Source organism: Euprymna scolopes, chromosome 21 (genome assembly GCF_053919585.1).
Source record: "Euprymna scolopes isolate OS-2025 chromosome 21, ASM5391958v1, whole genome shotgun sequence".
NCBI classification, from domain to species: domain Eukaryota; kingdom Metazoa; phylum Mollusca; class Cephalopoda; order Sepiida; family Sepiolidae; genus Euprymna; species Euprymna scolopes.
In genome coordinates this window covers 119,500,543-119,514,842 of record NC_136502.1, presented here as the reverse complement: position 1 = coordinate 119,514,842, position 14,300 = coordinate 119,500,543, and the positions used below count along the sequence as shown (strand labels likewise).

The 14,300-nt window shown below is 32.7% G+C and overlaps 1 long non-coding RNA gene across 1 annotated transcript in view; it reads left to right on the top strand.

Moving 5' to 3' along the window:
• The window catches only part of LOC145242688 (uncharacterized), a 95,392-nt gene extending 81,642 nt beyond the window's left edge, over positions 1 to 13,750 (top strand). Inside the window, exons 2-3 of the long non-coding RNA XR_013862811.1 lie at positions 6,340 to 6,423; positions 12,729 to 13,750. This is a non-coding gene — a long non-coding RNA (uncharacterized LOC145242688). The remainder of the gene's footprint in view (positions 1 to 6,339; positions 6,424 to 12,728) is intronic.
• The last annotated feature ends 550 nt before the right edge of the window (positions 13,751 to 14,300 follow it).

Below are 14,300 nucleotides of genomic sequence, written 5' to 3'. Positions count from 1 at the left end.
AGAGAGTGAGAGACAGAAACGCAACACAGGAGTGACCACAGCCGAGGCCGCGGAGATATAATATATCACGGCGGCCTCGTCACAGCCCAAGAAAAGAGTAATACAAAATTGAACATTCCAATGAATAGTAGACACTTAAACGTTCCCACCCCCTTGGAAACACCTCAAATGATCTACGAAAATGCTATTTTTACATCTCCAACATTTTGAAATAATTTCTGAAGAGGACGCTTCACAGAACGTCTGAAACGCGTTAAAAACGATTTCAATGATTAAAAAAAAACATTATTACAATGATCTACACATAATTCGCAATGAAAAACCAAGACACAGAATAATGAAATAACGTTAAAAATACACATTGTTGGTGACCACCCCCTTATTTAAATATACATCTTTCTCTCGTTGGAATTCCTTAACCCATTATATATATATATATATATATATATATATATATATATATATATATAATTTTTAAAACATAATTATTCACTGACACGTGTTTCGTCGTCCACGACTCATCAGAGTGGCTGCAGCTAGCGATATATATATATATATATATATATATATATAGAGAGAGAGAGAGAGAGAGAGAGAGAGAAATAGAGAGATAGATATGTAGATAGACAGATAGATAGATAGATAGAGGGAGGAAGGAAGGAAGAGTGAAAGGAAGAGAGAGAAAAAATTGCGTTAGAGAAAGATAGGCAGTAAAAGGCTCACATACACACATACACATATATACGTACACAAACAGTAGACACATTCGATGTTAGCAGCCTATATAGCAATATCCCACACAACCTAGGAAAAATGCTATCTGCAATATACCGTAGAAATGATTAAGCTTTGTTTTCACGTCCTTTTTTTTCTTTCCTTCTTAGGTTTTCTGTACGAATTTCAATAGAGCTACCTCGTAATAAGCGAAACCTTGTGAATCGACCGTATCTGCGCGAAGCGCTGATAGATCCGTATCTTTTCTGTGAATGGCGTTGCATTAGGTGTATCAGAATTTTCGTAGGAATTTTTGACACCCCTAACACGAAACTGCGAATAAAATATAAACAACTCGTAATTTCTCTTTTAAAAGTGGGTTGTTTATTTTCTTTATGGATTATACTTCTAAAATATACTATTAAAGTTGTTTTAAAAGTAATATTTTTTAAAATAGTAATGAATTTTACGAACTCAATATTTTTCAATTTTTAAACTTTAAAAATCTATCAAAATTTTTCTATTGATTCTATTTTTGCGATATTTTCAGGGTCAATGTGAGTTTTTATAGTATTTCCAATAAATCGAATATAATACTTTAGACAAGCGTTTTTTTTTAATTCACGCCCCCCATTTTCAAGTATCTATAAAAAGTAAATAATTAATTTACTCACCAAAGTTTTATATATGACAAATATGAAAGAAAAGGTCAATAAATAATATATTCAAATTTAAAACAAAAAAGTAGTGTTATTTAGAAATTTACCTGTAAAATTAGAAGTTTAAAACCTTTTTTTTTAACCACGTTATTTTTTCTTTTGTTTTGTTTGATGAAACCTTTGTCCTTGCTCCTTTAACTGAAAAAAATAAGGGCTTGAATTACATTTTTCGAGTAGTTATAAACTTGGATAGACAAAGGGTCGAATAATTCACGCCTCCCATTTTGAAATGTCTATTAAAAAATAAATAGTCAATTTACTCACCAAAGTGTTATATATCACAAATTGAAGAGAAAATGACAATAAATAATATATTCAAATTTAAAACAAAAAAGTAGTGTTTTTTTCGAAATTTAACTGTAAAGTCCGAAGTTTAAAACCTTTAAAAAAAACACGTTTGTTCTCTGTTTAATTTTTGTTTGTTTTTAATTGAAAAAAAAACAGGGTTGAATTACATTTTTCGAGGAGTTATAAGCTTGGAAAGACGAGGTGGAATTATTCACCATTTTTCACGAAATTTCTGACAAATCTAGCGTTGCATATTCTGTGCGACATATCAATAATATTATTTTTAAGAATATGCCAACTGTAATAATAGTAATTTTAAGAATATTCTAACTGTAAAACACTAGTTCAAAATGACGTCCGTTAATAGAATATTTAGACACCGATGCATATGATTGTGTTTATTATTAATAGTAACTCTATTTCTCCTTCTTCCTATATATATATACATATATATATATATATATATATATATATATACACACACACACATACATATGTGTGTATGTGTGTGTGTGTTTCTATTTGTGAGGGTAGTTTCTTTTCTGTGAACATGTGTAATTGTCTATGTGTGTTTTTTCTGTATTAAGAAATATTTGCCTACTTAGTATGCGTGTGTGGTAAGCTACCGCAGTCTAGCATTTCTTGTTATGATTTCTACTGTAGCCGTCATTGCATCAGATGTATAGTTCTAAACATATTTAATTTCAATTTTTCCTAGTCTGTTTTCGGGACTTCTTCTTCTTCTTCTTCTTCTTCTTCTTCTTATTATTATTATTATTATTATTATTACCTAGGAGTTTTTAAAAACGCCATCATCAAAGAGTGCTCTTCGAAAACAACCTGTGTTTTCCTCTAAATCTAAATTACAACAAGTTTTCCTAGAGTGCCAGTACTATTCACTTCCTTTGATAATTTTTACAAATCAATGTACCTTATCGCAACATCCATTTACCATTGATCTTTTACTACAAACACCCCTTAGTCTTAATTATCATTCGTACACATTCAGTTTAGGTCCAGTTAGTACATTCTATATTCGATCTTCTCGTCCTCATTGACGTCTTACGACTATTTGGTGTGGTTCCAGTTGATACCGATGTTATATATTCGTTATCATCGAGGTTATCCTTGAAGGGTACCAAATTGAGCTTTCGTTACATTTGAATATGTTATATGGAGTTCTTCATTTAGGGGCACTTTTTACGTTTGGGTGTATACACTGTATAACATTCTTCAAAACGGACCATCTGGAAATTTCTCATCCTGGAGGGAGACTTTATACCTGTTTGACGAAGATTTATCACTCCAAGACGATGAATGTGTTTTATAGTTTTTATTTCACTTTCCCCAGAGGTCCTGCAGAAGGTCGAAGTGAAATCTGCTTGTGTGGGTTCTTCTTCACACACGTCAGCGTTCGTCTCCCCCTCCCCAGTTAAGAGGGGGAGACCACGGCAAAACGCCCGTCTTCTTCAAAGCTCAAATCAAATCTCACAGATCTAGCCAACCTGCCTGACCACGTCACACATACGTAATTGAAGTTGTTTGCAGAGTTCCGAATGCACTTCCTTCCTCGCTTTATCATGATTATTCCTCTACTATTTTGGGCTAGTTTGATGCAGTCTATTATTAAGTGGTTTCCTGTCCTTTCGACAGAGTAAGCTTTTGCTGATCCAGTATTTTTACGATCTTGCTTTGATGTAGTCGGTTTTAATTATGTTAACTTTCTAATATATTTAGATTCTCACTTCATCGTTCTTTTTCACAACCGTGTCTATGTCTGTTTTCAGTCTCTTGTTTTATCTAATATGACTCTAGTAGTTTGGCGCCGATGTCCATTAAAAGTATGTGGATCTTCGTAAGAGTTGGGGTTTCAGCCCTGACAAGAGAGGTTTGGTTTCTGCGAACGACAAGGAGGTGGATTTTCTTAAACAGTGGAAAGATGAACAAGCACGGTGCTTGCAACAATGTTTTATCGTTATTTCCATGGCAGGTGCTCGTCTGAACTCCAATCTCTAGTCCCCCCTTGCCAATCTTTCACGAAAAACTCCCGTCTAGCTGAATCCACTGTAAAAAATTTCCCCCACTCTTTATCTGTGCCTAAATCAAAACGTGGATTCCATGAACAAAGCTTCTTTCTTAGAACTGCACACCTGTGGAACTCTGTTCCGTCTGCCTGCTTCCCAGCGGACTACAACTTGGATGTCTTCTAGTCCAACGTTAACAAATTCCTAATGAATCGCCCCCTTAAGTAAACACGTCATCAAATCTCCACACTAAAGTACTGTACTTGTAATAACCCTTATCCCTGAGTGGCTTCCGGGCCTTGATAAGTGGTGACCACCGTGTAAAAAAGGAAGCTTTCTCATTTGTTTTTCTTACAATGTTTACTTAATTTCTCTACAGCTTGAAGATGCTTTAATTCACTTTGTATTTTATTCTTTAATCCTTCTAACCACAAATCACTTACATTGTATTTCTTTTTTTGTTTGTTTTTCACTCCAAATCTTTATGCATTCTTTAACTGTTAGTATTTCATTTACGTAATTTGACTGTTTATTTAGTCCCTCAGTAAACTTCGACCTGGTCAAAACTCAATAACAATACAATAGTGAATTAAAAGAAATAATTTCAATTTTAAGCAGACAGGCAAAAACCCTTAATTAATAATAGATGAGTCACAACAATTAAACATGAATTGAAGATTATATCAGAGCCTAGAATACTGTATTTATTACTATTAATTTTTAATTCTATTAAAAAATTCTTGTGAATCAGATAGCACTTCACAGATTACACAGCACGTATTTTCGCTTAAGTACTCGCAACTGTAGACGTGCCACAGTGTGCTTGTTTTCGAGATACGCCTGTGAACAAAATTTCAGCTTCGAAACTGCTTAGCTAATTTAATTGTGTGGGGTTAGACAGAGAAACATGAATGGACACAGCATATATCGTTTTAGTTGATGATCCGATATGCACCGGGCATTCATACGTTAAACTCTAGACTTATATCACGCTATTTGTAATTCATTCTTAAAATTACCAGACGCAAACCTTTTAAATATCAACCCATCCTTACCCAGTGTCGGTTGCAATATGGCCAACAGAGTCGGAAGCCGATTCTACAATTGTCATCGGTTTTCACTCCAATGAACTTGATTAACTCAGTTCCATTGTTTTGTTAAGTTAGTCCGTCAGGAAATAATCTAATTTCGTTGCTTATTTCAAGTACACATAATGCAGGAGAATATAATGAGAGTTTGGGGCTAAAATATATTCAAGCGGACGAATAAATCTATTTGCACTTTAGTTAGAAGTGTGAATTTTCGGCTCAGGTCAGTTAACAAAACTGTGGTGCGCTTTCGGGTTTGCCTGGGGATATTGGGGTTGAGTGAAGACGAAATGCCGCAGTGCTTAGCCTGAGTACGGACACCATCTATTCGTGATCAGACTCTTGCGCCCTGGGGGCACTGAGACAAATTATATTACTATTCTGTTCCATATATTTTTGACACTTTAAACTCTAACTGTATGTAAATACATGAATTGTGCAGTATTTTTCATTTGTTTAAACAGAAAAAAAAACTTTATGATTTACAAATGATGAATATTATGATTTTTTTTCTGATCAGACTTTGTACACTTGCAGTTTCCAAAAAACAAAAAAAAAACAAAAAAAAACGAGGCATTATTTTCCAAAACATTTCGGCCATAGACGGCTCTCATATTTTAATAAATATCATTGCGTGTTATTTAACAAATACTTTATTTTTTAAATTATATTTCTAATTTATTTATAAGCTAGCAGCGGATACTGGCTTAGGCTGGTCATAAAATACGCTTAAATATATTTTCATTCATATAGATTTCGTATGTATAATTTCGTATGTATATTTACGTAAGGTTAAAAACAACGTATTTTTTATGTAAACAAATATACTTGCATTTAATACAATTAGATATATTTCGCTGTTATAATCATTGTCAATGAAGAAAGCTAATTTTCTATTAAATATTTTATTGCACCTAGTATATAGTATTAATTTCAAAAGATTAAAAAAATAACGTGGGTGCCATGATCTAGAATCGAATCTAAAACATTTAGCGCTCAAGTTTCATTTACTACAGTTTAATCTATCGGCAGGTCATTAAGAAATATATAAAATTAAAGAACTTCAAGCTATAAATGTTAGCATGCGCAAAATAAAAGGTCGTTTGTATTTTAACTTTTTTACATACTTCAGCGTTATTCATTGATGTCAACAAAGGTTTTACTCGTTATGTACAATCCTTGGTGTATGTAACTGTGCCCTGTAAATTAGGGTTTTGTGTACCGTAGTCCAGGCGTTTATGCAGACATACATACGTACATACATACAACTATTGTTATATTTATAAGTTGTTGGCAAACAGGGGATGAATTCGAGTCGGTTTAAATAGATTATAAAGTCAAAATGTGGAATATATCAAATATAAACTGAGACATGGACTTATTTTAAACTAAACCAAACTAGTAATAATGAATACGTTTAGAAAACTAAAGATAACGCACTTTTTATATAAACATGCTGATGACTGTTTTAACTGATTTTATTTTTTTTAATCCAACTATTATCAGGTCCTACGGACTACAACTGTCATCCGCAGAATTACATCATGCAGACAAGAAAAAAGAAGAAAAATAGACTCTTCATCGACAAGGGTGTGTAACATCGAAATGTGTTTGATTTCATTTAAGCAAATGATTTTGTTTACATAAACAGAAGGAGTTGCTTTTGCATTCTAAACGTATTTATTTATATACGTTATTCTTTTAAATTAATATGCATGGTTACAATGTACAATTTACAATTATTTTACAATTTCTATATTTTATTTTACAATTTCTTTTTTTTACAATTTCTATATTTTATGTTACAATTTATTTTACAGTTTATTTTACAATTTCTATACGTTTTTCTGTTAAATTAATCTGCATGGCTTCAATTTATATACGTTATTCTTTTAAATTAATATGCATGTTGCAATTTATATACGTTATTTTTTTTAATTAATATGCATGTTACAATTTATATACGGTATACTTTTACATTACTATGCATGTTACAATTTATATACGTTATTCTTTTAAATTAATATGCATGTTACAATTTATATACGGTATTCTTTTAAATTAATATGCATTGTTACAATTTTCATTCATTCAATTTACGCATCAATGCCTCGCTAATGACTGTTTTCACCTTTTTGTATAAGCCAACTGTTATCAGGACCAAGGACTAACACTGTCGCTCGCAGGAAAAAAGAAGAAAACACACTCCTCATTGACAAGGATGTATAGCATCAAAATATATATAATTTGATTTAAGCAAATAAATTTGTTTATATGAGAAAACCATTGTTCGATGGTTCTACACGTATTCAATTATTTACGTTATTCTTATTTTAAACTAAACTAGATTCTTATTAGTTTGACTATTCGGACTACTATTCTCATCTCAAGTGTTAGTCTCACAAAGATTCGAAAGATGTTACACAAAACCTTATTTAGATTTGTATTGAAAAACTAGGGAATGTTTCTATTTAACTCGAAAATCTCTAAATAATTTTGAATGGGAACTTTATTACGTCTTCGAAGTACCTGTATTTAATTCTCGAAGTAGTCTTCAGTAATCAGAATTTATATTCCTAGCATCGCTCGCACTGGGCAGAGGTGACATTATCCCTCCAGAAGTATCACTTAGAATGTTACTTACTTAGAGTCTGATCCCTTACGCCACAGGTCATAGGGATACATATGTAGAATTTATGCGGTTACATCGCTCGAATGTTTGTAATAATAAAAATCAAGATAAAATAAGAATTGTTAATAATTTAAAGAAATGCAAAATGCGAATCATGAATTCAAACATTCCGAAAAAATAGAATTTATAGTGTAATACATAATTTCAAAATTGAATATCTGGTTAAATGTAACCTTTTCTATAGAGATTGCATCGTTATTTTTTATAGTATAATTTAGTTAGTTTTAAGAGATCAAGGGAGCCAACAAAGATAACACTTGATTCAATTACGGTTTAAATTTATACCTGAGGGCTATTTTTAGAATAGGCCGTGCCCCCTAGGGTTGCTTCTAAGAATCTTTGAAGATTATTTTTTTATTAGTTCAGTTGCTTCTATAACAACCGGTATAATGTTTATTTTGATCGGGGCCCATTTCGTTTTAACATCATTTTTAGGTCCTGATATTCTGTTATTTTCACCTCTATTAGAGCCAAAATCATTTGGAACTGTAATCGATAATGAGTGTAGTTCCTTCGGGCTTGTTCCATATTACAATGTCTGGCTTGATAGCCTTCTCTTTTATGTATCTGCCCGCCTAGATGTCTTTGTCATAGAACACTGTTACTTTTTCAACTCTTGACAATGTTATTTAGCATATTTGCATTCAAATTCTCAAGATATAGACACACCATATATACACTGAAATAAATGTTAATACATTTGTCATTATACTACTTCTTCTCCTAATACTAATTATTCTAGAAGTGTAAGCCATGTTTAGTTTCAGAACAGTTTCCGATGGTTCATTGTTGTGCACAAGTCCTATGAGCTGACTGATTTGCAATAGGCAGAGCATGAATTACTCCGATCCCTCAGTCCCTAGCAGCATCGTTTGTAAATAGAATTTTCCAACTGTGTGAGATCATACCCCAATTATATTAAAACATATTGTAACACCCCCTATTTTTATAATAGGGAAGTTCTTTTGGTTCATTCTGCTAAAAAATAAATATATATTTTTATATTCAATGCTGCTTTCCCAACTGCAACGATATGCAGAAGTTCAAGTGTAATGTCAACACACATCTTTCTACTCATCTCCCTTCATAATGACCCCGCTAATTAAGTCCCTGGTGGTAGCCCTCTGCTTCAAAGTGGCACTGTGCCTTGTTTGGGGTGAGAATTGAATAAAAAAAAATTATATATAACAAAATGATAAATCATTTGGATCTTAAAATTTAAGCATGTAAAATGACACCATTTTTAATTTTGTTCAAATGTCAAACATAGATATATATGTGTACATTAAAGGGAAATAAAAGAAAATGAATTTGTATTTTTACCTTAAAAGGGATGGGCATGTGAGAAAGATACCATTTTTTTTAATTTGAATATGCAGTCTTGTTCCAAAACCGCGTACATATATACATATAAATAAATATACATATAAATAAACATAAATGGAATATGTACCCGTTAAAAGACTTTTAGTTCTTTGTTATTTAAAACAATGCAAAAAATAGGACATCTTTGATAAATAAGAAAGAAACTAATGTGGACAAAAAAAGTCAATTGTTATTTATGCGCAACTTAAAATAAGCATGCACAAAGTATTTGTCATAAAGGAAATTTACAAAGAAAATGGTTGCAAAAAAGTGATTTTTGTACCTGTTAATTTATTTCTTTTTTTCAGTAAAACTATAGTTACGCATTAGTAGGTTAAAGTGTTATTATAAACAAAATGTAGGCAGTTTGACGCCTTGTCCATGATTTTTTTTTAATATATAGAAATGTATATACATACAGGCCCGTGAAAAAGTATTCAGTCGAATACCCCAACGGGTTTTGAAGAAAAACGCTTTAAATTTATTCTGGTCGTGGGTTTCGTGAATACATCAGCGATATTTTGTTCTGATGATATGTAATTCAAAATAATGGATTCCTTTCTCACCTTGTTTTTTATGAAATGGTAGTTTATATCTATTTGCTTAGATCTTTGGTTGATTATCGTCTTTGTGCTTAGACTATACTGTTTTGATTATCAGAATTAATAACTACGGGGTTTTTAGTTATTTCTGGCTCTAAAATAGTATTTAGGATATGTTTAAAGTAGGGGTCTCCCTGCGTTGTGGGTGTTATCGCGATAAATCCTGCTTCACACGTAGAGAGAGATACTATCTGTTACTTTTCAGATGTCCATGAAATAATAGGCCCATTTTCTGATAGTCTGATTATCCAGATACATTTTTTCGATCTCGGTCGTTTCTCCCAATGTGAATCTGAAAATCCTTCTAATTTAAGGAGATTTTTGGATTTTCTAAATACTAACTTCTGTTTTTTAGTTCCTTTTAAATAACGAAGGCCATGTCTTAGCTGTGTTTAAATCCTTAATTGTCGGTCTTGATAATTTTTGTGACAGTTTTGTTACTGTATAGCATATATAAGGTCACGTCGCAGTCATTAAATATACAAAACTTCCTATGATTATAATTTATCGTCTATTATTTCAGATTCTGTGTGTATATTTTCATTTATATCATTTTCGACCGGTGTAGAGCCTTTTTTGCACTCCCCCATTACAAAATTTTATTATTTTTTTGTCAATTTATCTCGATTGATTCATCGTAAGAAATCCTTGCGTTTCAGTAAATTCTACTCCCCCCACAAACCAGGATATGTTGCCAAGATCTGTCATTTTTAATCTTTTACTAAAGTTGTTCTTAACATCGGTCAACATTATGTCACAATCTGATGCGATTAAAATATCATCGACACACAAAACTAAAATCAGTAGTTTATTGTCTTTGTGTTGAGTATATAAACAGCGGTCTGCAGCGCAGTGTTTAAATTGTTGTTTAATCATATAATCATGAAACACTGTATTCCAACACTGAGCACTCTGTTTAAGACCATACAATGACTTGTTAAGTCGCCATACGCTATTTTTATTTTTCATTATAAATCCTAAGGGGTAATATAAATTTCACAGTCTATTGGGGCATTCAAATAAGCATTATGATGAATGTTAAGGTCATATTGTGATGCGATTTGCAAGAAAATTCTGATTGTCGTTAGGTTTGTGGTCGGTGAAAATGTAGAAAAATATTCTATACCGTAAATCTGAGAGTATCCTTTCGGAACAAATCTAGCGTTGTGCTTTTTAACGCCTGATGTTGTAGTCTTTATTGTAAAAACTTATCTTTTAGAAATAACATGTTTATCTTTTGGGAGAGGTACTAACATATAGGTATTATTTTCGGTCAAAGTATCTATTTCTTTTTTTCATGGCCATTTTCCATTCATCACCATGTTCTGAATTAATTGCTTCGTTAAAGTTTTTTGGCGTAGTTTCCATGGAATAGCAATAGTCGATTTGATAATCTTTCATATTGTCAACCACAAAAAGTCGGACCGTTTTCTATTTTTGGGGGGTATATCTTTCGACTTTAACATCATCATTATTATCATCATCAAAATCAGCAGCAGCATCATCATTATGGATACTCCTTTCACCGCCATATTCATTGTCTTCATTTGTTTTAATAATTTGAGGAAATATAATTTCACCCTTTTCATATGACAGGGTTTTATCTTCAAAATTAAACGTATCTGTGAATTTTACACCTCGGATTTTTTAAATTTATTTTTCTCTGGAAAAATACTAAATTGGCTGGACTGTTTTTATCGTATCAAACAAATATGCGTCTATTGGTTTTATATTTAATTTACTTTTTTATCTTTATATGGGAAACATGTTGAACCAAATACATGCATTCGGTTTAAATTTGTTTTTCTACCGCAGAAAGTTTCATATGAGGTGTTGGATAGTGTTTTGTTAAAGCACCTGTTTCGTATACAGGCAGCTACCATAAGTGCGTACGTCCAGAGACTTTTGGGGAGATTTGATTCAATGAGTAGACATCTTGCTATTTCAAAAAGTGCCCGTCATGCACTTTTCGCAATCCCGTTTTGGTGTGGCGATCTAGGGGCTGATTTCTCATGTTTAATACGATGGCTAATTAGTAAAATTTCCAAGTCTTTATTAGTGAATTCCGTACCGTTGTCAGAGCGAACAACCTTTACTTCACCGTAGGGAGCACTGTAGACTAAATGATTTTTAGTTTTTAGCAGGGTACCAGATTTGTTCTTTAAAAAGATTTTATTAATTTTATTAAAACATATTAAACCTGAATGGTCATCTACGAAATTCAACATATATCTATAATGTCCTCTGGCCATCGGTTCCACGGGACCGTTCAACTGACAATGCACCAGTGCTCGGAATTTTTTGGCCCTCTTGTCTGGTATCTTGTTTAGATAGTTTGTCATTTTTCTCTGAGTACAAACGTCGCAATTTAAGTTTATTGATGTATTTATTTTCATTCCATCAACTACAACTTTTGATATCAGGAATATTGCAGTGCCCAGGAATTTTATGTCATGGCAATTGGTTTTCGATGGGACTACACTATTTAAATAATATAGTTTCTATTTTCTTTAATATCGAATACCGTTGCAACTAGGTACACCAGTTTTGATTTATTGGGGCTAAAGTTTATATTTGCACCTTGTTCAATGGCAGCTTGTCTCAGCTTTATAATATAATCAATAACGGTTTCGGCTTCCATTCGTTTTAGAGAGGCCAGTTCAGTATATAAAGAAATAATTTTGTAATTTCCTTTCGATAAATAATGCTCTCTCAATTGCAGCAATCGTTCAGGGTTTCTCTCATTACCAGTAATAGACTGCAGTCATCTAAGCACTGTATTAATTCCGCAAATACAGTTGCGTTATTTGCAATGAAGTCTTGGTCGTTTCTTTTTTCAAGTTTGTGTTTGAAGTACTTTGTGTAGCTTTTCAATTCGTAGATAGCCTAGAAATTACCTTGACCACAATTCAAATTTGATTCGGATCCCTCGAAATAAAAACGCACGTTGGGTCCATAACCTCTAGAAGTGTAAGTCATGTTTAGTTTCAGAACACTTAATGATGGTTCTTTGCTCTGTCTACTGCAAACTAGTCACCTCCCAGGACTTGTGTAGAACAACAAACCATCGGAAACTGTTCTGAAACTAAACATGGTTTACACTTCGATGAAGATGATGATAATGGTGATGATGATGATGATGATTGTAAAATATCACGTTTTTTTTCATGCCTATTATTATTATTATTATTATTATTATTATTATTATTATTATTATTATTATTATTATTATTCAGACATGCGAAAATTCCACAGCGGCATCGTTCATATGTGATATAATTCTGCTGGGCATTCTGAGGACGTTCAGCGTGACGGAAACCCCCGCGATATTATTGTAGCTCTTTGCTAAAACTGTATTGGTGTCCGTTGACCAGTTCGCATCGACGCTGCGATATGGATCCTGAGGTGAAAAATACAACGTGGAAGCAGATCCTGGAATTAGAATGGAGATTTCGTGTCAAGAAAAAACGGACAAGAAAAACACATAAAACACAATAAAATGTCTGGAAAAAAAAGAAAGAACAATGTAAAAAAAACAATACCCACGTACAACCTTTTCACGAAAAAAGAAAAGAAGGACATACAGACACACAGATGTAAAACTTTATATATAGTAAATAGTTAAAAAATATGTTTATCGTAATCGAAATGAGCTCGTTACGAACAGAAGAAAAATATCACTTAATATAAAAATTAGAAGGAAAAAAAAGAATTACGTTATTCTGTTTAAAACAATGGACCGATGAGAGAGGGCGAGAGAGAGAGAGAGAGAGAGAGAGTAAAAAATGTAACGGGGGCTCGCGCGGATGAAATTGGTTTGAATTGTGTCAATTATTACACGGTTGCAGAAGTTTATAGAGGAAATAGTCATCGTTTGTTTTGAACTGGTTAAAAAAGAAAGAAAAGAAAAAAAGAATTGATGCTCTTTTTCAGGTCAGAAGCAATGGACAGTTTCTGTAAATCGTGAACCTTGTTTTTCCAGTTTTAACGGCATTTTTGAACATTTTCTTAAGGACTGAAGAAGTTTGTTTTATGTAATTACTTAGAAGTTAATGCTCATTGTTACCAAATGTGTTTTGGTGATTTTATTTTGTATTATATAATGTATAATTGTTGTTTTCCCGAAGTCTGCAAAATATTAATTTTAAAAAAAGAAAGAAAAAATCAGAAGATTAGATTTAGATACAATGGTTGGTCTAGTCAAATTAGAATTTAAAAAGGGGCACGATTAAATTACGTATGTGTTTAACTTTGTTTTCTTTTTGAAGAGATTCACAGGACCCTGCAAGGGGGATTTTTTAATAGGTTTTTCGATTATGAAAAATACTATTTTCGCCCTGTATGTTGCTTGATAAAGCTGACCGGTGCTACGGTTGAAAGATCATATTCTTCGCATAAAATAAAGACGGGAGTACTGCAGGCCTACTTGTGGTAGCTGCAACGGGGGTGCGCGATAGAATGCACCTCCATAGATTAAGCTTGCAGATAGGGCTGCCTGTGAGCTTCGGCTGATTGAAAATGCCCAATATTGGGATCAACAGACCTTCCAACACAAGAGGGACAGGTAATGGTGACATGCCCACTATGTAGTGAATCTGAAGTAGGAGAAAGAATAAAAAAGATAGAGCAGATGCCGCTAATACGTAAGAACTTTAGAAGTAAAACGTTCCCGTATTGTGAATTAAAGGTTTAGAGAATAACGCCTGTATAAAAGAAGTCAGAAATCTGTCGGATGAGATGTCGTCAAAATGTTTTGGAGATAAGGCGGGAGGCGCCTTGATATTGGAATTGGGATAGGATGGCTGAGT